The sequence below is a fragment of the Pleurodeles waltl genome, chromosome 9 (genome assembly GCF_031143425.1).
Source record: "Pleurodeles waltl isolate 20211129_DDA chromosome 9, aPleWal1.hap1.20221129, whole genome shotgun sequence".
Taxonomy (NCBI): Eukaryota; Metazoa; Chordata; class Amphibia; order Caudata; family Salamandridae; genus Pleurodeles; species Pleurodeles waltl.
In genome coordinates, this window is record NC_090448.1 from 1,095,716,716 (window position 1) to 1,095,741,406 (window position 24,691).

A 24,691-nucleotide genomic window follows, 5' to 3' on the forward strand; every position below is an offset into this window, starting at 1 on the left:
ATGCATGCCCTTCAAGGAATATTATGTTGCAACTTTCCCTCATGCCTGTCCAGTATGATCAGAGTGTTGCCCTTGCCTCTTCCCCTCTTCGCTCTGTTGTCCATGTGCGGGGTCCTCTCCCCTACCTATTGCTTTCCATGGGCAGTTGTGCTGCACTGCCATCCTGCTTGCCATGTGAGGTGTATTGTGCTGCTGCAACCCCTGGTGCTTGCCATGTAAAGTCAGTTTGGTTCCCCTGCCCATCTCCCTCCTGCCCCTTTTTGATCTGACTCCATGTCTCAACCCCATTCCTCCTGCCCTCCATGATCTAATGTGCCATACTTGGCAACACTTTGAACTTGGTAAGAGGGAGATTTTGAAAAAAAAAAGACCTGGGGAATTGATTTTCTCCATTGACAAACAAGGAGGATAATGTAGGCAGGAGGCAGAAAAAATAGAGCCCTTTTTGGCTTAAAAACATTGGGAGTCTCCTGCCTGAATTGGGTCTGTTGACATGTATGGTTGTACTGCCTTCTGCCCTCAGTGGTCTGTTATATTGTCACAGCCTCTCTTGCCTGTCCTGCATTGTTGGTTTATTGCCCCTGCCTCCTTTTCCCCTGCCCTTCATGGTCCATTGTGCTGCCACTGCCCTTCCTACCTGCCCAGCGTGGTCAGCTTGATGCCTCTGCACCCTCCTCCCTGACCTCAATCATCTGAGTCTATGCTCCCTGACCTCTGCCTCCTTAAAGTATTCTAATAAACAACTAGATTGTTAACATTCTATATTTATTACAAAAGTGTGGCACACCTGATGTCATCTTGATGTAACCAAAAGTGTAATTCCTAAGTATTTCCTTTAGAATTTATAGAAATGAGAGAATCTTACTCCCATAGAAATTATGGTTAGTGCTGTAAAAAACTAAAATTAGGACATATTTCTCAAATAGAGACAAAGCACTCTTAAATTATTTGCTAGCTTTATGTTGTTTTATCCAGTTGATCACTGGATTATTTGTTACCCTTAGAGGAGAGGATGTGGCGTTATGACCAGAGCTTCAGACTTTGCAACTGAGGAACCATATTTAAGTTTCAGCATCAGATCGACATCCTGTGATTTTGGGAAAATCATTTCATCTCCCCATACCTGAAACAGAAAATAAATGTGTCCTTGTGTAGTGAAACCGATGCTCATGTAAATCACTCTTATACCTTCAGGTCAAGTCTGCGCTATATAAACTTCAAAAAAGAAAACAATTAAGTGTTTGCCCACTTCTGTCATGGGGCTACATTTGGATGATATTTGTGTTACCTTTGGGCTCTTTTTACTCTAGTGGCCATATTGGGAGACTTATTTATTATGAAGCACCCTAGTTTTCTCATTTAGTACAGTATCCTCAGTAGAAAATGCTTTCAGCTTTCCACTTTAGTTGCACATTAGAACTCTGTAGAGAGGCTGCTGATCACTAGGGAGTTAACTGGCACTCCGCTTCTGGTGTTGAAAGTGCATGTTTCTGTCTGCATATCTGAATGTTTTATTGAAATAGAAGAGGAAGATATTTGAGAACTCACTTAAAACATGCCCTAGTTTTTCTACAGTACTAACCGTAACAAACCCTTTCATTTTGTTCCTTCTAAAGTAAATGTTTTAAATTTTACTGGCTTGATTCACTGAAGATGGCTTCAGGTATGCCAAACACTTGTCAGCGTTCTGCTAGCGCTCTAGCAGTTCTTTAGAACACTCTGGGAGGCTGTAGTAGAACACAAGGGAATCAACTGACAGGCTGCTCCTGTTGGAAGTACATGTTCTACTGAGATTGTCAGACTTTATATACAGATGGCTGAGAAAGAGAGTGTGGCTTTACAGAAAATATGCCCTCATTTTAGCTTCTGGCCTCTTAGCTTTAGCTTCTGGAACACTTTCTACAACCTCTAAGGGTAAATAATGAGAAAACAGATTTCTATCAAACATGATTCATGAAATCCCAGCAGAAGGCTTCTTCACAGGGTAAAATCACTTTAGATTTGGTACCAGTAAATGATTAATATTGTAACTAAAATCTGTTATCACCCTTTAAACGTTCTCCTTTTTTGACCCCCAAAACCTACCATTCACTACAATGCATTTCAATGGGGTGCTATCATGTATATTGGTCCCAAAATGGCTTTCAGCACTTTCTGATTGAAGTGCTCACTACCAATCACCTCTCACCACGAGATCTGTTCTTAGGCTCTGCCCAAATATCTATATTTCTTTTTCCTTCAACAACTCCAAAACTACTGAATGGATTTACAAAAAATAACAAAAAGCATCTGCCAAATTTGGTGTGATTCCGTTCAGCAGCTCAGACTGCAGTTGTGTCGAAAGACACTGTAGTAAAATGCATGGGGAAAAAGCTTTTTGGGCCCCCCTAAATGGCACTGGGTGCAATGGCCATGCCCAGGAGACCCTGGTCCCCTGTGTTGGCCATTGGGGTGGTGGGCATGACTCCTGTCTTTTCTAAGACAGGATTCATTTGGTAAGGATGGTTTTGAATCAGAAAATGACTCTAGGCAGGTTGTTTTTTACTGTAAGATGCCTAACGTCATTTTTTGGGGCAAAACCCTCTTCTTCCATACCACCAGCCCCATCCAACTAATGTCATTTTTTTACACTTGCCTACTATTTGCATTGGCTTGCGCCATTCTATAAATTTGGTGCCCGGCTGGTGCACAGAAATGGAGCAAGCCGGTGCTAAACTTTTTGGTGCAAAACTGCGTTAGTGCAATTTTGCGCCAAAAAGTATAAATCACCGCCCTAGTCCATGGGCGGATCTCAGTTGGGGTGGGGGCAACTGAAAATTAAAAGAAAACTGCTTTTTGCTCTTGAGGGTGTTCCGGTGCTAGTCCTGTTCAAAATCCCTTTAGAAAAACACATGGGGAAAAAGCATTTCGGGAACCTCCTTTTTCTCTGTCCCCGCTTGATGGATCACCTTGAAACTTTCCAGACGCTGAAGTGAAGTGTCGAATTTTTTTTGAAGATTCATCAAAGTTATAACCAAAACAAAAAATGCTTTTCCTATAGAAACTAGGTACTAACTATAATTACATAGTGGCAAACTCCATTAGGTATTTTATATATATATGTATATCACTGAAAAAACAAAGGTTACGGGGACATTATAGATAGGTTCTGAATTTCCTCATACAAAACGATAGAAATTCAGCAGTTACAGTTATGGTTAACACAAGTAATTATAACTCAACATTATATATATATAGGGGCAAAAAGTCGCTGAGTCCTTCACCAACAACGCGGCAGACTGAGACGGGGTAGCAATCCCCTAATATACAAACAACAAATTTCTCCAGCTCAGGTGATCATTGCTTCTCGCTGAAGAAACAGAAATGGTCTCAGTCGCAAAATCATTGCTGAAGCGAACTTTACTGGCATAAAAAAAACAACGTGTTTCGAAAACCAAGGTTCCTTGATCACGGGTGACAGACTCTTTGAGTAGCTCTATTTTTATTAGTCATACATACAGACACAACATCGACATTGAGAAACGACTTCAGAAAATGCCATGTTTATCAGAACACTCTTGGCCATCTTTGAATGGCTATTCACAGAGACTCTATAACAAATCCGATGTGTCAATTCGATTTACATGAATGATGTATGATTGGGGCATTTAAGATATATCTATTTAAGAATGTATTTTGTTTAGTAAAAGGATACGTGATATTATGTTCCTATTATTCTGTAAAATTCTGAACTTCGAAATTCTAATTATGATTAGTGTACCTTATCTTCCATCTCCCTGACACCTTATCTTCGGGATGGCCTGTTCTAAGCTCGCTATTTAGATTAAGATGATTGGCTTTTTGCATTATCTCTAGAGACTTTATACCTTTATAGTGCATGAGATAACAGTTCATTGTACTACCATTAACAGCGTGACCCTTTTTTACCTTTGCACTGCATTGCTATAGTTTTGTTGTTAGTGTTAATAGACAATTTTATGGACCTAAAGTATATCATAATGGTATGATTCTAACATATTGATTGACTTGGGAAATGTGATCTCAGAAAGAGGCACACATACAATATTTCAGTGTAGCAGTTTGCTTTGCTTATAGTTGGCTTAAAGATGAGAAACAGTTTTCTCTGCCATTTTGTATGCTCTAATTTGAGGCTGATGAACTTTTGGATACATGCAAAAAGGATGTACTAGGGAATTAGGTAACGATCATTCAACATCAATTTCACAATGTAACCCATTTTGGCTACACAATGAATCCCCAAATCAGAAATATAAAGTTAAACAGTTTTATTTTAAATGAACACTAAGGATAATGTAAACAAATCTCAAAAACATACTGTAAAGATACAGAACAGCAATAGGATAACCAAATCATCTAAGGAAATTTAAAGGAATTAGCATAAGGCAACAAAGAATTGTGTCACCGCTATGCAAAATATTGCAAATATAATTTGGTGATCAGAGAACAAACACTGTTCAAATCATTTACACAATAGTGCAAAATAAGACAACTAACTAAATAAACCATTGCAATTTGGGGAGTGAGAAAACAGGGCTGATTGGAGAGGCCCCTAACTGTTTGCCCCCATTTTTCACATTTTGCTGGTGTTTTCCTGACTCTGATGGTGCCCTGGGTACTGCTAACCAGTCCCAGGGCCTGTGTTCTGTATAAAATAAGTATGCAAATTAGGCTAATTATAATTGGCTATGTCAACATACCTATAAGTCCTTAGTATATAGTAGGGTATGTAGGTTTAGGGACCCCAGCATAGGTAGTGCACATATAGGTCATTTCAGAGGCAGGCCTGCCTTGCTGGCTGCTGTTAAATGAAAGTTGAATGCAAATTCAACTTTGGAATTAAAAGTACTTCCAAAGTCTTAAACTACATTAAGTTTACAGATGTTACCCCTAAGCTGTGTCCTTTGTGGCCCTAGGGTTGGGTGCCATGAAACTATAAGCAGGGTCCTTATAAAAATAGTTTTATAAGCCCTGGTGAGGTAAAACAGCCAAATTTGATTTCCACTCACTGTGGTGAATGGCCTCCATAGGCTAAAATGGTGAGACTTTATTTAATTAACAAAGTCCCCTTAAGTGTCAGAGACCTCAAGTTTGGTATCAAATACATTTTTATAATAAATCCCACAATTTCCAATTATTGGATTTAATACAACTAGTTCAGGTAAAGAGTTTCAAACTCTACCTAAAAAGTTTCCAACTTCAGCTTTGTAGTGTCCTTCTCTGATTGGCCAGCCTCTGGCAGCCTGGCCAGGCTGCCTTGATGAGGTGTGAAGTGGCCTGGGATGAACACAAAGGATGTGCCTGGGGGAGCAGAACTACCTCAGCAGATGGGGAAGCAGGATGGGGGAGGGCTGCCAAACTGGTCTTCAAAGGTAGGGAAGGACATTTGGAGCAACCCAGTACCTCCCTCATATCCTGCAACCACAGGCAATTAGGTGCCATCTTGATTAGATTAGCAGAAGGCAGGAGAGGCGTGTGTTTAGGATGTTTAGCCACACCATTGGGTGGGCTCAGCCAGATGTAACCTTCAAAAATCCGTTTCAGCCATGATGGATTTTTGAACAATGTTGCTCCCTCAAATTGATTTTTGCCACACTTCCTAGGAAGTAGTCATCACAGGGGGAAGCATGCATTGCATCTTATTGGAGAACCATGACCCCACTGTTTTTCACCCAGGAGCAAGGATAAATATGGCAGAGGTGCACTCACACCTCAGATCCCTACCAGATCCCTACAAAGAACAAGACAAAGAAGAAGAAGGACTGACCTTCACCTGGACACTGCACTCTGAAAGACTGCACCAGCTGCACACTTGGGCTTCACCACTAAAATGACTTTGCCAGTCTTCTACTGCTTCAAGAAGGGACTCCCTGTTTGCTACAGGTAAAAAGGAGCTGCCCAGAGTCCTCCTGCAGCCAGTCCTGCAAGCAAAGCCCAGCTGACCAGCGTCCAGTGGCCATTTGAGGATTCTGACTGGGTGCATTCTGAGAATTGTAGTCCCAACTCCCAAGGAGCAACTCAGAGCTTCTGGAACCTTGGATCAAGTTGTGGACACTTCAAGGACCCAAAAATGACATCTGGAAGAAGATTCAGAAGTTTGGAAACATTCGGGCAACTTCATAAGTTGAAGAGGTACATTGTGGGAGTTTTAGTCCCAGACACCAAGAGGCAAACCAGAGCCTCTGAAACCTTGGCTGGTGCTGTGGAGCACTTTCCTGAATCAAGAAACAAAAACAGAACAGGAAAGTGTCAGCATTTCAGAAGCGCAGTAATGACTCTTCTTCAGAGAGTTAAGTGGAAGCCAAATCCAGTCTCAGCAAAGCATGGAGAATAAGGGGGAAGTCAGGGGTCCTTACCGCTAATTCAGTATAAGTCCTAGTTAATACTACAAAGAATCCTTTGGTACCACCCGTTGACAGGCCATCACATGGCTTATTCTTCTCCCATCTCATGGTTAAACTTGCAACTTCATCCTTAAGTCTCTGGGTAGTTCTGGGAATACTGCTGACTTTGGTCTCCAGCACAACATTTGCAACTCAAAGAAACAAGGCTTCTCTCCAGTGTCTCTATGTACCTTCCAAGGTTGCTTTCTCAGACTCTCTATGAATAAGATACTAGCACATCCATTTTCAAACTAACATTCTATGTGAAAACACCTGCAATGAAATGGCCCCTTAACAGAAAATGAAAAGCAGCTTCTCATGTTAAAGAAGATTCATGTCTAGTCAAGCTAACGTTAAACTAATGCACATACTGTGCACAATTTTACCTCTGCATCACATTATGTTGGTTATTCTTTTCAGCTTAAACTTCATATTACAGTCAACAAAAAATTAAATAAAAATGTTAACACATGAAATTGAGTATAATAGAGAACTGCATTTCTCAATGTTGATCAACAACAGTAGTGCACAAATTACAAAAACTGTTATTGTTTTAAACGCGATTGCATTCAACTAAAGTGAGAATGGTTAAAGTAATATACTTAATGATTACAATTCATTTTAGTGAAGATGAACACACAGCATCTGGTTTCCTAACTCCCCAGTGAATGCATCCTATTGTATGAATTGAATGCATCACTTCAGTTATTCATTACTAGTTCACACAGTTTACTCTGTAATATGTCAGGTATAGATCAATATTATGGCGCTTGGGGTGATAGCAAATCTAAGCTGTTCCAGTTCCCTGAAGAGGTGATAACCTCAAAGGGAGTTGGCATTCAAAGTCCAGCAGTAGGATAAGGGAACGACACGGTCTAAAAGGGAGTGTTTAAAGTTATAACCACTGTAGAGAGCAACATAGGTGGCCAGAGTACCTCCCCTGGAAGATGTATGTGGTCCATCTCTTTGACATGATGGACCATGAAATTGGCAAAATACCTACAGAGAAAAATTAACACTCTTGGCCCTCGGACTTTCCACCACTTAAGCATGTGTACTAGATGGCATAGTGGCTCAGACAATGAGGGGCATATTTATTAGCCCCTAGCGCCACTGGAGCATCACTTTACGTGATGTTTCAGAGATGCTAACCTCTGCTCCATATTTACAAGGAGGTGTAACGCACTTTTTGTGGCGTTACACCTCCTTATAAATATGGGCACCCCAGACGCAGTTATCTCGGTCAGAGGGGCGTGCAATGGGTGTTGCTGTGGGCGTGCCACAGCAACACTCATTGCATTTTGATGCTGCCTCAGATTTATGAGATTCCATAAACCTGAGGCAGTGCCAAAATTCAACGCCACCCCCAGGGGTGAAGTTAGCAAGGCACAACAAGGAGGAATACTAATATTCCTCCTGTTTTTTTATTTTTCTATGCGTGCTGCATTCTGCGGCACACATAGAAAGAGCAAAATGTCAGAAATGATTGTTTATGTGCAGGAAGGTTTCCCTTACTGCACATAAACAATCATTTGAAAATGACGATTTGGCACTTCTGTGTGTGCTGCATTGCGCAGCACACACAGAAATGCCAAAGCCCCATTAGTGATTGTTTATGTGCAGAAGGGACACCTTCCTGCACATAAACAATCACACCCCTCAATGCAGACATCCTTGCATGATAGTGCAAGGATGCCTACTTTGGCAGATAAAGTTAGCACCAGTGCAGGGGACAACACAGGCATATCACTGATTTATGAAAATGATGGAGTGCGGCACTGCCAATTTTGGTGCAGCGTTGCGCTCCGTCATTTTCCCATAAATATGTGCCTTAATCTTTCAATGCAAGGGAGGGTGTGTGTGTGTGGTTGTGTTTGACATGAGTCACAACATCAAGTGCCACAAAATTGCTCTGCCACAATACTGTATCCTGAATATCGACTACCACAATATTGTGAAGGTATGCATGGAAAGGCAAGAATACATTTACTATTCTTAACTGTAGGCACCTTCATGATATGTATATATACATACACATAATTCCTCAACGTATATAGATGTAGAGTTAAGAATGGCATATCTATACTCACCTATACAATACTCCTTCATAAGCTTCAGCAGGGCCAATCAAAACACTCTGGGCGAGCAGATCTTCACAACCTTGAATACATCTAATTATAGGTTCTGCTGAAGACTTGCACTTCAACACCAATAGCTAGGGATGTGAAAACATGTAAAACAATAGACATTCAGACCTGAGGTCAGTTTGCCACCCTCTTCCATTTTCGGGTTCTATACTCAAACGTAGCCTCTCATGCCGAGGTGGGCTGGAAAATGTGATGGTAAGACTAGGCTCAGTGTTACTGATACCAGCCAGTACCACCACAGAATTTAACGGCCATTGCAAGTCTGAGGCAGGAAATGGGGAATACGATGTGAAACCTGGAATTAATGGATTATTTACCATATGTTTTTCATGAATTACCTACCCTTTTATGCTCACATTTTCCATCTGCTTTCATCAGCAGGAAAATGTGAGCGTAAGATCAGCTGGTTTTACCTAGTGCAATTTTAGGTAAAAGGCAGGTGCAGCTCCTCCATTAGGGCGGAGGAGCTTGCTCCCCTCGCCAGCAGCAGAAGCTGCAAAACCTTTAACAAATGTAACGATAATAAAAATAAATGTTTATTATCGTTTTGTGTGTTAAAGGGGCAGGGCCATGAGAGTGATGAGCAGTGAGGGGAGTGCACTGTGGGTTGGGCCAGCCAAACACGCATGTGTAGTAGGCTCTTTCCAGACCAGCAACATAGTGGCCTGGCTGAAGAGAGCCTTTGTGAGACTCCCAGTCTGCCTGGGCGCTCCCAGCCAATCTTGATGCTGCTCAGAGCAGCTTCAGGATTGGCTGCAGGGCAGGCTGGGAGCCTGTGCCTGCCTGCAACGACGGGAGCAAGAGGAGCAGAGCAGATACGTTTTTATTCTTTTAAAATATTTGTAAATAAATTTTACCCCCTCCAACTTCCCCCCACCCCGCGTGCTTCACCCACAACGCTCTACCCCAACCCTTGTGACCGAAGCGAGCTGCTACTGGTAAAAGGTTTCATTCATCAGTAAACCAGTAGATCTACAATTATGCACATCTCTGAATGAAGGCCTCGGGCACATACTTGGAGCTCAAAATCCTCTAGCCGGGTAACGGTGGATTTTTAATTTATTATATTCTGCCATGAGTATTTCAAATGCACGAAAAACATTTATTATAATTTACCATAAATATTAAATCCCTGAGGTAGACACTTCTGGTGTTGTTTTGACTGCTGTGTCATTCGTGGAAAAGTGTATATGGGAAGGGATGTTTACTGATTCTCTGGTCCCCACTTGTAGTAGCGTCTGTGGGTCTGTCTGTCCCCTGAGAACTGGTTCCATTGCTTGCCTCAATTCTCCCTGTTCCCCTGGCCCTTTGGGGTTTTCCTAAAAAAAGGTTTGGAGTGGGAATGTTGCTACTTGTATCTTCATCAAGATCTTCCGAGCTCTCAGAGCCTGCCGAAGATTCAGAGAAAGTAATTAGTCTCTGATCTTTATATCTGCCCCACGTCACACTTTTTGAAAGGAGCTGTGTCTGGAGTAGTAATCCTCTCTCAGGTAGGGATAAGCGTTTTCTCTACTGAAGTATTTTATGTCTTTTTGTACTTTGTCAACCTTCTTTTTTAATTCAAAAGCGTTAAACTCCTGAATTGTTTTATTCAGTTTTTCTAGAGTAGGGATTGTTTAGCTTCTTCCAGGTTATCACTCTCCAGTAGCTCTTTCTCTAACTCTGCTATTTCCTTTAGTTCTTCCTTACTATGTTCTAGTGCAGTCTCTATGACCAAAACCATCCAATGCCTTGAGCACATGGTGGCAATGTGGCTTAAACTACCTTTACATTTTTTATCTTCTCGGAACATCCCAGGGACATTACGTACTTGCAGCCCAAGCAGAAAGATTCCTGCTTTAAGATACTCTGTTATCATGCGAGCGTGTAGTTCAGTAGTACATGCTTTTTTTTGGCCTTTTCAAGATTTTTCAAGTACCACCTTTTCGGATTGTTTACTGAAAAGGACATGTCTGAAGGAAAAAGGGAAGGACCACTAATAACCTTGACTTTATATTCTTCAGTATAAAGTGGTTTTTCTCTGTCTGACATCCTAACCTTAAATGGCACTGCTTGGTAGGCAAAGTTTCTGCGGAATAGAGAAGAAGAGGAACCCTGACAACAGGGTGTACACCAATCTCATTAATTGCTCTTGATGTATAATCCTCGCTGTTAAATTTTAATTAGTTATAAGAGTGACCCAAATGTCCATGTGAATCTGGGTTAATATCTGAAACGAGCACACATTCACGTGAAACTCATTTAAAAAATGATGAAACACATTTGACCAAAGGGTAGGCCATCTTTAAGAGCCCTGGAATGGAAACTGTGGTATTGTAGTAGTGCATTGTGCTCTGTTGGTTTACAAAACAGTGTAACCAAAAGTTGATTATTGTCATTTTTGATTAAGAGATCCAAAAAAGGTATACTTTGATTGTCTACAATGTTCCTGATTACCTCAATACTGTCCTGCTGTGGAATGGATGAATTTATGTAAAACTATATGGACGCTGTATGTATGACCAAATATTATCACACCAATGAATGTTGAATGACAGTGAAATTCCCAATTTACAACTTTTTATTGTGTTTGTTACCTTTAGGATCACTTTTTTTGCACTATGTGCTAGTGCTTTTTGAAAAACAAGCTGTCTAATATTTATGATGAATTATAATAAATGTTTTTTGTGCATTTGAAGCTGGTGGCAGTTATCATTATGATAACCCTGACAGAATAGCAACCGTCCAGATGAAGAGTTGTTCTGATGATTAATTCAGTTGCAGGCACTCCTGCTCTAGTGTTTAATAATTTTTTTTAATGAGTCTCACATGAATGTGTGCTCGTTTCAGGTAAGGGTGAATGACACGGCTGAGTAGCAGTCTATGAGACCCTGCTAAAGCTTCGTTTCCTGTTGCAAAAGTCTCTGTGCCTGACAAACTAGAAATCTTGCTCACCTAGGTTGTTCCTTTCATAGGTAGTCACTGGACCTTGATCAGGTCCTCCAGAAATTGACAAATTTCTGTAACCTAATTTTGTCGAAAGTTCGTACTGGATGCTTGAAAACTTTCAGGCATTTTTCTGTGGATCCCAGACATACATTCCAGCGGGAGGCAGATTTCTTTACCATTGCTTCCTTAGGTCAACTGCTACAACTGCATTTGCTCTAGATTGCAGATTCCTTCTTAGAGGGGCCCTCATACCCTGGATTCTCTGAGGACGTCATGACCATCTTTATTAGCCCTATGGAGAATCACTGGCAGAGCTAAGGTAAGAGAGGGAGGAATATATACTCCCTCTCCTTGCCTGATCCAAGTCCAGTAATATTCTTAGTTCCAGGTCATTGGACTTCAAGGGTATAGCAGTAGTTTACAATGGCCTAAGCCCAGCCATTATCGTACTTTCTCAACTTTTCAGGGATTGTGTAGCTCTACACTGAAAACAGACTCTGGAAGCCCTATTCTGGGTGCATTCCATAATGGCAGAAGGTTAGTATAGCTGATGAGACACTTTCAGCCTCCTTCGGATTGTCTTTTAAAATGAGGTTCCTTTGTCTTCCATCCAAAAGATGTGGTCTGATTCCTTTCTAAACCCCCTGAGTGAAAAGAGACGGTCTAAAAAGAAAAGGCCAACCTGAGAGCCAGGTTCCTACTTTTTGTTTCTTTTCACATAAACAAGAGGACTTGAGGAGTTCTAGTGTAAGTGTTTTATGGCTATTTGGAGTCAACTATTATCCCTACCCTTATGATGTACTAAAATGATAATTGGGGATGATGGGCTGCATTATCTTAAGTGTCCACTGGTGGCAGTGTAATTTAATACTTACATGTACAAATTTGAAGTTAACTCTCTTCAACATTTGTTATTGTTTACCTATCAGGATGTCCTTTAACACCTTGGGTGCCGGGGACAAGCTGGTTACATCCTCGGCCACAGTGCTCGGGTCCTGAGGACATACCCAGCTCATCCTGCACCTGGCACGGGGGAGCACTATCGCTCTCCCTGTGGGCCTCCCACCCCCCTCCCATGGGCAGGGATTAAAGGGGGATTGCTTCCCCTTACACCCCACCCCCCCCAGTGACGTCCGATGATGTGAGCGCGTGACGGCACACTCACCTCATCAGAGGTCGCTCGCATCGAGCTGGAAACTCATCTTCCAGTGCGATCGGAAGAGAAATGCTTGCGATCGGGGAAAAGCCTTTCCTTTCCTTAGATGTCTTTTTGAGCATTTCTGCCCACTAGACACCAGGGATTTGTGTTTACTTTTGTAAACAAATGGGGGGAGGGGCCCCTTTGGTAAGGGCCGCTCCCCAAGGAGAGCATTTCTTTATTAGGTCTTTTCTGCCCTCCCTGGGGGGCTTTTAATTAGGCCGATCTGACTCCAGGGGGAAGAAGCCACTAGACAACAGCTATCATTTAAAAAAAAGGAATTTACATGTGGGGAGTGTAGGAAAGTACCATCTTGCCTGACATGTTTCCCCCATTTTTCACTGTATATATGTTGTTTTAGTTGTATGTGTCACTGGGACCCTGTTCACCAGGGCCCCAGTGCTCATAAGTGTGCCTGAATGTGTGACCTGTGTAGTGACTAACTGTCTCACTGAGGCTCTGCTAATCAGAACCTCAGTGGTTATGCTCTCTCATTTCTTTCAAATTGTCACTAACAGGCTAGTGACCAATTTTACCAATTTACATTGGCTTACTGGAACACCCTTATAATTCCGTAGTATATGGTACTGAGGTCGGGGTTCCAGGAGATCCCTATGGGCTGCAGCATTTCTTTTGCCACCCATAGGGAGCTCTGACAATTCTTACACAGGCCTGCCACTGCAGCCTGAGTGAAATAACGTCCACGTTATTTCACAGCCATTTTACACTGCACTTAAGTAACTTATAAGTCACCTATATGTCTAACCTTTATCTGGTAAAGGTTAGGTGCAAAGTTACTTAGTGTGAGGGCACCCTGGCACTAGCCAAGGTGCCCCCACATTGTTCAGAGCCAATTCCCCGGACTTTGTGAGTGCGGGGACACCATTACACGCGTGCACTACATATAGGTCACTACCTATATGTGGCTTCACAATGGTAACTCCGAATATGGCCATGTAACATGTCTACGATCATGGAATTGCCCCCTCTATGTCATCCTGGCATAGTTGGCACAATCCCATGATCCCAGTGGTCTGTAGCACAGACCCTGGTACTGCCAGACTGCCCTTCCTGGGGTTTCACTGCAGCTGCTGCTGCCAACCCCTCAGACAGGCATCTGCCCTCCTGGGGTCCAGCCAGGCCTGGCCCAGGATGGCAGAACAAAGGACTTCCTCTGAGAGAGGGTGTTACACCCTCTCCCTTTGGAAAATGGTGTGAAGGCAAGGGAGGAGTAGCCTCCCCCAGCCTCTGGAAATCCTTTCTTGGGCACAGATGTGCCCAATTCTGCATAAGCCAGTCTACACCGGTTCAGGGGACCCCTTAGCCCTGCTCTGGCGCGAAACTGGACAAAGGAAAGGGGAGTGACCACTCCCCTGACCTGCACCTCCCCTGGGAGGTGTCCAGAGCTCCTCCAGTGTGCTCCAGACCTCTGCCATCTTGGAAACAGAGGTGCTGCTGGCACACTGGACTGCTCTGAGTGGCCAGTGCCACCAGGTGACGTCAGAGACTCCTTCTGATAGGCTCCTTCAGGTGTTAGTAGCCTATCCTCTCTCCTAGGTAGCCAAACCCTCTTTTCTGGCTATTTAGGGTCTCTGTCTCTGGGGAAACTTTAGATAACGAATGCAAGAGCTCATCCGAGTTCCTCTGCATCTCTCTCTTCACCTTCTGCCAAGGAATCGACTGCTGACCGCGCTGGAAGCCTGCAAAACTGCAACATAGTAGCAAAGACGACTACTGCAACTCTGTAACGCTGATCCTGCCGCCTTCTCGACTGTTTTCCTGGTGGTGCATGCTGTGGGGGTAGTCTGCCTCCTCTCTGCACTAGAAGCTCCGAAGAAATCTCCCGTGGGTTGACAGAATCTTCCCCCTGCAACCGCAGGCACCAAAAAGCTGCATTACCGGTCCCTTGGGTCTCCTCTCAGCACGATGAGCGAGGTCCCTCGAATCCAGCAACTCTGTCCAAGTGACCCCCACAGTCCAGTGACTCTTCAGTCCAAGTTTGGTGGAGGTAAGTCCTTGCCTCACCTCGCTAGACTGCATTGCTGGGAACCATGACTTTTGCAGCTACTCCGGCCCCTGTGCACTTCCGGTGGAAATCCTTTGTGCACAGCCAAGCCTGGGTCCACGGCACTCTAACCTGCATTGCACGACTTTCTAAGTTGGTCTCCGGCGACGTGGGACTCCTTTGTGCGACTTCGGGTGAGCACTGTCTCACACATCCTTGTAGTGCCTGTTTCTGGCACTTCTCCGGGTGCTACCTGCTGCTAAGAGGGCTCCTTGTCTTGCACGATGTCCCCTCTACCTCTTGGTCCAATTTGCGACCTCCTGGTCCCTCCTGGGCCACAGCAGCATCCAAAAACGGTAACCGCACGATTTGCAGCTAGCAAGGCTTGTTGGCATTCTTTTGGCGGGAACACACTTCTGCACAACTCTACAAGGCGAGAGGGATCCGTCCTCCAAAGGAGAAGTCTCTAGCCCTTTGCGTTCCTGCAGAAACCGCAGCTTCTTCTGTCCAGTAGAAGCTTCTTTGCACCCGCAGCTGGCATTTCCTGGGCATCTGCCCATCTCCGACTTGCTTGTGACTTTTGGACTTGGTCCCCTTGTTCCACAGGTACCCCAGAGTGGAAATCCAGCGTTGTTGCATTGTTGGTTTGTGTCTTTCCTGCATTATTCCTCTAACATGACTTCTTTGTCCTTAGGGGAACTTTAGTGCACTTTGCACTCACTTTTCAGGGTCTTGGGGAGGGTTATTTTTCTAACTCTCACTATTTTCTAATAGTCCCAGCGACCCTCTACAAGGTCACATAGGTTTGGGGTCCATTCGTGGTTCGCATTCCACTTTTGGAGTATATGGTTTGTGTTGCCCCTATCCCTATGTTTCCCCATTGCATCCTATTGTAACTATACATTGTTTGCACTGTTTTCTAAGACTATACTGCATATTTTTGCTATTGTGTATATATATCTTGTGTATATTTCCTATCCTCTCACTGAGGGTACACTCTAAGATACTTTGGCATATTGTCATAAAAATAAAGTACCTTTATTTTTAGTATAACTGTGTATTGTGTTTTCTTATGATATTGTGCATATGACACTAAGTGGTACTGTAGTAGCTTCACACGTCTCCTAGTTCAGCCTAAGCTGCTCTGCTAAGCTACCATTATCTATCAGCCTAAGCTGCTAGACACCCTATACACTAATAAGGGATAACTGGGCCTGGTGCAAGGTGCAAGTACCCCTTGGTACTCACTACAAGCCAGTCCAGCCTCCTACAGGGAGCAACCCTTTAGGCAAGGGTCGCTCACCTGGGGACAAATTGTATTTAGGTCACTTCTGCCCCCCCCCCCCTTGGAGGTAGATCGGCCTATTTTAATCAGGCCAATCTGCCCCAAGGGGGGGGGCAGAAACCACTAGACACTAGGGATTTTTTTTGCTCCAATTTCACGCATGGGGAGTGACCCCTTAGGTAAGGGTCACTCTCCTGGGGGTCAAATTTATTTTAGGCCATTTCTGCCACATTTTTATGATGGAACCTTCCGGAATCTGCAGGAATCCACAAAATTCCTACCACCCAGCATTGTCGCATCTATACCAATAAAAATTCTGCCCCACTTGTCAACCTAAAAATGTTTTTTTCCAAACTGCCCTTTTAGATCCGCTTTGCTTCCCCCTCAATTTCGATGTGTTTTTGGCTGTTCCCTGTCACAGGCACTTGGCCAGCTACACAAGTGAGGTATCATTTTTATCGGGAGACTGAGGAGAACATTGGGTAGTAGGAAATTTGTACCAGTGCTGTGATCCCACACAGAAATGTGGGGAAAATCTGATTTTTTAGCTACATTTGAGGTCTGCTGAGGAGTCTGGGTAAGAAAACACTGGGGGATCCATGCAAGTCACAACTCCCTGTGTTCCCTAAGGTGTCTAGTTTTTAGAAATGTCTGGGTTTGGTAGGTTTCCGTAGATGGCTGCTGAGCCCAGGACCAAAAACGCAGGTGCCCCTCCCGCAAAAACAGGTAGTTTTGTATTTGATAAATTTGTTGTGTCCACATAGTATTTTGGGGCATTTCCTGTTGTGGGCACTAGGCCTACCCACACAAGTGAGGTACCATTTTTATTGGGAGACCTTGGGAAATGCTGGGTAGAAAGAAGTTTGTGGCTCCCCTCAGATTCCAGAACTTTGCAGCATTGAAATGTGAGAAAAAGTGTGTTTTTGCCATATTTTGAGGTTTGAAAAGGATTCTGGGTAACAGAACCTGGTGAGAACACCACAAGTTACCCCATCCTGGGTTCCCCTAGGTGTCTAGTTTTATGAAATGTCCATGTTTGGTAGGTGTTCCTAGGTGTCGGATGAGCTAGAGGCCAAAATCCACAGCTAGGCACTTTGCAAAAAACAGGTCAGTTTTCCTTGGGAAAATGTGATGTGTCCATGATGTGTTTTGGGGCATTTCCTGTTGTGGGCACTAAGCCTACCCATACAAGTGAGGTACCATTTTTATCAGGAGACTTGGGGGAATGCTGGGTGGAAGGGAATTTGTGGCTTCTCTCAGATTCGAGAACTTTCTATCACCAAAATGTGAGGAAAAAGTGTTTTTTGCCACATTTTGAGGTTTGGAAAGGATTCTGGGTAACAGAACCTGGTTAGAGCCCCACAAGTCTCCCCATCCTAGATTACCCTAGGTGTCTAGTTTTAAAAAATGCACAGGTTTGGTAGGTTTCTCTAGGTGCCGGCTGAGCTAGAGGCCAAAATCCACAGCTAGGCACTTTCCCAAAAAATATCAGATTTCAATGTAAAAATGTGATGTGTCCATGTTCCGTTTCCTGCCGCGGGTATTATGCCTACCCACACAAGTGAGGTACCATTTTTATCGGGAGACTTGGGTGAACACAGAATAGAAAAACAAGTGTTATTGCCCCTTGTCTTTCTCCACATTTTTTCCTTCCAAATGTAAAACAGTGTTTAAAAAAGACGTCTATTTGAGAAATGCACTGTAATTCACATGCGAGTATGAGGACCTCAGAATTCAGAGATGTGCAAATAACCACTGCTTCTCAACACCTTATCTTGTGCCCATTTTGAAAATACAAAGGTTTCCTTGATACCTATTTTTCACACTTTATATTTCACCAAATAAATTGCTGTATACCCTGTGTATAATGAAAAACCATTGCAAGGTGTAGCTCCTTTATTGGCTCTGGGTACCTAGGGTTCTTGATGAACCTACAAGCCCCATGTATCCCCACAACCAGAGGAGTCCAGCAGATGTAACAGTATATTGCTTTCAAAAATCAGTCATCGATGGAAAAAGTTAGAGAAGAAAACGTGGACAGGAATGGTTCTTTTTTCACCTCAATTTCAGTATTTTTAATTTTAGCTGTTACTTTCTGTAGGAAAACCTTGAAGGATCTACACAAATTACCCCTTGTTGAATTTTGAATGTTGTGTACTTTTAAGAAATGTTTAGCTGTCCAGGATCCAGCAATGGTTTCATACCCACTTCTGTCACTAACTGGAAGGAGGAGGAAAGCACAAAAAATAGTAAAAATGGGGCATGTCCCTCTAAAATGCCAAAATTGTTTAAAACTTAAACAAGTAATTTAGATCCCTAAACCCTAAGAATGTTTTCCCCATATTAAAAAGGAAGTCTAATATAATACAGATATATATTCAAAATCTAAAAATTGCACTATTAAATCAATCAAAAACACAGTCTGTGTCCTTAAATAAATATTGTGTCAATATAAAAAGCTTGCTTTAACAATCCATATGGCTGCTAAAAACTTTGCCACAGCACACACCACTGGTTTTCTGATTCAAGTCTGCCTGTTCCAGAAAGCTGGGAAGATGGTGATTTTAGCACCATAAACCCTTTGTTGATGCCATTGTCAGGGAAAAAAACACAAGCTTTCTTCTGCAGCCCTTTTTTCCCATTTAATTAAAAAAAAAAAATGTTAGCTGTATTTTGGCTAATATCTTGGTTTCCTCCAGGGGAACTCACAAACTTTGGGTACCTCTAGAATCCCTAGGATGTTGGGAAAACAAGGATGTACATTTTGGGTGGGTAGCTTATGTGGACAAAACGTTATGCGGGCCTAAGCGCGAACAGCCCCAAATAGCCAAAAAAGGCTCAGCACCTGAGGAGAAAGGTCTGGCAGCGCAGGGGTTAATGGTTTTCTTCAGTACTACCATGTTGGTTAGACAATCGCATAGTGTGCTTTTGGAGATATTTTCACGTACATATGAAATGTGATAAGTTACCTTATGGGATATGATTTATTTTACTATTGTAGATTCCTGACGACTATGGCCCTCATTACAACCCTGGTGGTCGGTGTTAAAGCGGCGGTAATACTGCCAACAGGCCGGCGGAAAAAAATTGAATCACGACTGTGGCGGAAACCGCCAACATAGACAGCCACTTTAACACTCCGACTGCCACGGCGGTACAAACAAACAGAGCCGTGGTCACCGCCAACAGACAGGCGGAAGACAATGTACCGCCCACACAATTATGAGAGGCCAATCCGCCACCTTTTCCGGGGCAGAACCAACACGAACAAAAACACGGAGGAAACAGGACTTGGAAGGGAAAACACTCACCTCTCCACACCCCACGAGGAACCAGGACGCCATGGAGCCAGAACTCCAAATACTCCCTGCAATGGTATTCCTGCTCCTCTACCAGGAGCAACAAAGGAGGCGGCGACGACCACGGTGAGTACTGCACCTACAACACAGGGGAGGGGGGAGGGAAAAGAAAGTGACACACACACGCAACCCGCAAAACCCCCACCCCCAACCTCACCCACAACAATATACATAAAAGTATATGCTGCAACATTATAATTACACCCCCCCACCCCACCCCTCAAGAACGCAAGGACAAAAGGAAATGAGTTGAACGATTGTAATCATGAAAAAAACAGTAGTCAAAACTCGAAATACAGTATATACAATTATGTACACCAACTACACAAGTCCGGATAGTGCACCAATTATTGTCCATGGACCACTGGGCCCAAAATGCATGGGCAAGGCCCACACTCAATACCAGACTTCAAGTGGAGAGAACACTGCAGGGACATCAGATCGAAATTAAATAGGCACCTTAGGGGGAAGGGAAGGGGGGGGCACCTCAGCTGGATGAGTGCACGACACCACTGCTCCCCGAGGGTGCTCCATGCCCACTGCTTTATCCTGGTGAGTGCAAAGCCACAGTCTCTCAAGTCTCTCCATTGGGTGGTTTGCCCACTGCTTTATCCTGGGGAGTGCAAAGCCACAGTCTCTCAAGTCTCTCCAGTGGGTGGTTTGCCCACTGATTTATCCTGGGGAGTGCAAAGCCACAGTCACTCAGGCGGATTCCTTTCTCCACTGGTTCTGATGGGGACTTTGTGCCCAGAGTGCTTCATCCTGCCAAGGACTGAGGTAGTGGATGCCTTTCTCCACTGGTTCTAGAGGGGGCTTTGTGCCCAGAGTGCTTCATCCTGCCAATGACTGAGGTAGTGGATACCTATCTCCACTGAAGGTGTTGCATCATGGAAGCTGCCCAGGCTCCTGGAACTGACCACCAGGCTCGATCGACTGACCACTGGGGATTGCAGCCATGTCTGAGGTGGTGCCACTGGTGGTGCTTGCGGCGGTGTCAGTAGCGGCGGTGCTGGGGGCGGCCTCTGTGGCAGCGGTGCTGGTGGCGGCCTCTGTGGCATCGGTGCTGGTGGCGGCCTCTGTGGCATCGGTGCTGGCGGCGGACTCTGTGGCAGCGGTGCTTGCGGCGGCCTCTGTGGCATAGGTGCTGGCGGCGGGCTCTGTGGTCGCGGTGGTGGTGGCGGACTCTGTTGCGGCGGTGCTTGTGGCGGGCTCTGTGGTGGCTGTGCTGGTGGCGGTGCTGGTGGCGGGCTCTGTGGTGACGGTGCTGGTGGCGGGCTCAGTGACTGCGGTGCTGGTGGCGGGCTCAGTGACTGCGGTGCTGGTGGTGGGTTCAGTGACTGCGGTGCTGGTGGCGGTGCATGTGGTGGTGCAGGTGGCAGTGCAGGAGGCAGTCTTCTCCGCCGTACTGGTTGGCGTCGACATGGACAGAAGGTGTGACACTGGTCCCATAGTCGGAGCTACCATGCCCTCTCCTGACCAGCCCTTGATTTTCTGGACCTTTCCCACCTTGGATAGTGGCACAGCCTTGCCACTATCCCCTTTTGTTTTCCCTGAGACCTTGGTGGCAGGTGTTTTCACCTTCTCCCTCCGGGATGTGGGCAACATTTTTACTTTCGCAGGTGGCGGAATGTCCTTGCCCTCGCTCTGTGGCACACTGGCTGCCCTGATGCTTGGCGCACTCCAAAAGCCGGCTGTTGCTGGGACCACTGTGCACGGTGATGTGGTGGCTGAGGTGCTGGGTTGGGACCTAGAAAGCCTGGCCCTAGGAGACGGACAGGGGGGGAGGTGTAGGGAAGAGGTCAATGTTAGCCAGGAAAAGTTTTTTAGACACAGTGGGACGGGTAGATGAGTGGGTTTGGGAGTGGAGGAAGAGGTAGTGGTTGTAGGAGGTGTACGATTTCTGAATTTGGGTGAAGGTGTATGGGCTGGAGGCTGTTGTGAGGTGGGTGGCTGTTGGGTGGGTGTGTGCCTGCGTTTGTGTACTTTAGGAGGAGGACTCACAGACACACTGGGAGAGGACACAGGGGATATGTGAATGGTAGTGGGGTGGTGAGTGCACGTGAGCGGTGTGTGGTGATGGGCGTGCTGGTGATGGAGGTAGTAACTGAAGATGTAGTGCATGCAGGTGTGAGTGGAGACAAGACAGGGAGGGAGGAGGATGACGTGGAGGAGGGGGACATAGTGGAGGCATTGGATGTTGGTAAGTCTGCATGGGAATGATGCTTGTGTTAGTGCCTGTGGGATGTGTGGTGCTTATGTTTGCCTGAGCCACCCTTGTGTGATGAGGTGTGTGCATGCTGGTCTGATGGTGTGCTTGGGATAGGCTGAGGTACAAGGGATTGGGTCTGGGTGGAGGAAGTTGGAGAGGGGTGGCTAGACACAGTGACAATGGCTGCCATCAGTGCTGAGGCCAGAGCCTGAAATGCTCTCTGTTGGGCTGCCTGGCCAGAATGAATGCCCTCCAGGTATGCACTTGTTTGTTGCAAATGCCTCTCGACGCCCTGGATGGCATTCAGAATTGTAGATTGCCCAACAGTGAGGGATCTCAGGAGGTCAATAGCCTCCTCACTGAGGGAAGCAGGGCTGACTGGGGCAGGGCCTGAGGTGCCTGGGGTGAAGGAGATGCCCACCCTCCTGGGTGAGCGGCCAGGGGACACACGCTGAGGGGCTGCTGGGAGGGCGGGGCTAGTGGGGGGGTGGCAGCTGTACCTGTTGATGCGGGGGGCACAGAGGGGCCCGCCACCGCAAGGGAGCTCCCATCAGAGGAGGAGGAGTCGCTGTCTCTGATGTCACCTCCTATCCCCGCCGTGGAGCTCTCCTCGCCCTCCAGGGCCAAGTAGGATGCAGCTCCCTCCTGTTCCGGTGCCACTGCTCCTCCGCCTGATGATGCTATTGCACACAAGAACAGGGAGACCACAAAAAGGGTGGGGGAAAGACAGAAGAAATACATGTTCAGTGCATGCAATACCACTACCGTTGGCAGACACTACAGACACAGCAGCCCTCTGCACTATGCCATGCACTTAGAGTTCCTCGATTAATCACATGCCCATGGGGTACAAGGCCTATGCCCGATTGCTGCACACATGGAAGTCACAGGAGCCTGACTAGGTGTAGATGGCTCTTACCACTGGTGGGGTTGGGGTGCCACATAGCCTGCCTCACAAAGGGTCCTTGCCTACAAAGCTTGCCCTGGCCTAGGGTAACCCACTGCCCACCTCCCACACCCAGTCATCTCGTAATGCGTGCAGAGTCAGGTGGATGTGACGGTACTCACCCCTTTGTGGCTGCTGTGATGCCCTCAAGCACCCATCCAACTCCGGATACACCACCGCCAGGATCCAGAACATCAGGGCATGGTGCGACAGGCACCCCTCCCACATTGGGAGGCCATCCCCAGCAGGGCCTCTGCCGTCTTCTTGCTCCAGCGGCGAATGTCCTTCCATCTTTTCCGGCAGTGGGTGCTCCGTCGGTAGTGGACCCTCAGGGTCTGGACATCCTTGGCGATGGCACACCAAATATCCTTCTTCAAGTGGGTGCTGACCTAGGGGAATAGTACAGGGGAAAAGGAAAAACTTTACCCGTCCAGACCGTCACAGTCATTGGCCCACGTTGGCCCAGGTCCTCTCCTGTCGAAGGTCAGGTATCAAGTGAGTGCAGAGACAGAAAATGGCGGTCACGTCCGCGGCGGTGCGTACCGTCACCGTCGGCGCACATCGTCATTGGCTCCTGGGACCCATAGGGTCCAATGTGGACCAATGCAGGATTGCGCTGCGGTCTTTAACGGCCTACCGCGACGGTATAGCACGCCAGCGCAGTTACCTTATATCCCCTTGCCCCACCTTACAGGTCAGGCAGCCGCCATTTCAGGGGGCCACATGGCATTAATATTAACTGCGTCACACCTATCTAGGCCTTGCATACACACAGTAACAGGTACATTGCGGATTTACAAATGTCTGCTAATGACATTTAGTAATACCTCAGTGTTGGCTAACACTCTGCTTGCTGTTCTCTTCCATAGGGCACGTCCGCTGGGGCAGGTGGTGAGATGGCAGCATCTTCCGGTGTACAGACCGCTGGTGAACCTGTCGACAATGGAAGAGAGACACGTAATAGTCACCTACCGACTTGATCGTGCAAAAATTCATGAACTGTGTGCCCAGTAGGAGCCAGACCTGATGTCAGCAATCAGCCATCCCACAGGAATCCCCCCTCTAGTGCAGGTCCTGTCAGTACTCCATTTCCTGGCAAGTGGGTCTTTTCAAACAACAGTGGCCATTGCATCAGGGATGTCCCAGCCAATGTTCTCAAACATGTTGTCCAGATTGTTGTCTGTCCTGCTTAAACACATGCGCAGCTACATCGTGTTCCCTAAGGTGCAGGATTTGCCTACAGTGGAAGGTGACTTCTATGCCCTGGGACATATCCCCAACATCATAGGTGCCATTGATGGGACACATGTGACCTTGGTACCCCCCACAGGAGTGAACAGGTGTACAGAAACCGGAAGAGCTACCATTCAATGAATGCGCAGATGGTGTGTTTGGCCGACCAGTACATTTCCCATGTGAGTGCCAAGTTTCCTGGCTCAGTGCATGATGCTTACATTCTGAGGAATAGGAGTATCCCTTATGTGATTGGGCAACTCCAGAGGCACCATGAGTGGCTAATAGGTGAGAACAAGGATCCTATACCCTGTGAATAGTTGTTTGGGTCTGGGGTTGTCCCTAAGGGTTAGTGTGTGTGTCTAACAGTTGTCCCTCAACATTTGCAAGTGACTCTGGTTACCCCAACCTGTCATGGCTACGGACCCCAGTGAGAAATGCCAGGACAAGGGCAGAGGAACGCTACAATGAGGCACACAGGCGAACTAGGAGAGTGATCGAAAGGACCTTGGGCCTCCTGAAGGCCAGGTTCTGGTACCTCAATATGACAGGTGGTTCTCTCTACTACTCACCAAAGAAGGTGTGCCAGATCATCGTGGCCTGCTGTATGCTGCACAACCTGGCTTTGCAATGACAGGTGCCTTTTCTGCAGGAGGATGGTCCAGAAGGAAGTCTTGTGGCAGCTGTGGAGCCTGTGGACAGTGAAGAAGAGGAGGCAGAAGAAGAGGATATCGACAACAGAAACAACGTTATCCAGCAATACTTCCAGTGAGACACAGATAGGAAGATGTCATTGCCTCACACCTCTCATACAATTGTTAGACCTCTCATATGTCTGTCACTTTCACCCAGTGTATGGACCTTGACTTGTCACTTTGCCTTTCCATTTCACAGATGTGGGTCCCACTGTGTTACCTCTGCTATATTACCTCATGGACTAGAGCTGTGTTACATCGGTATGTTGACAATACAATCGACAT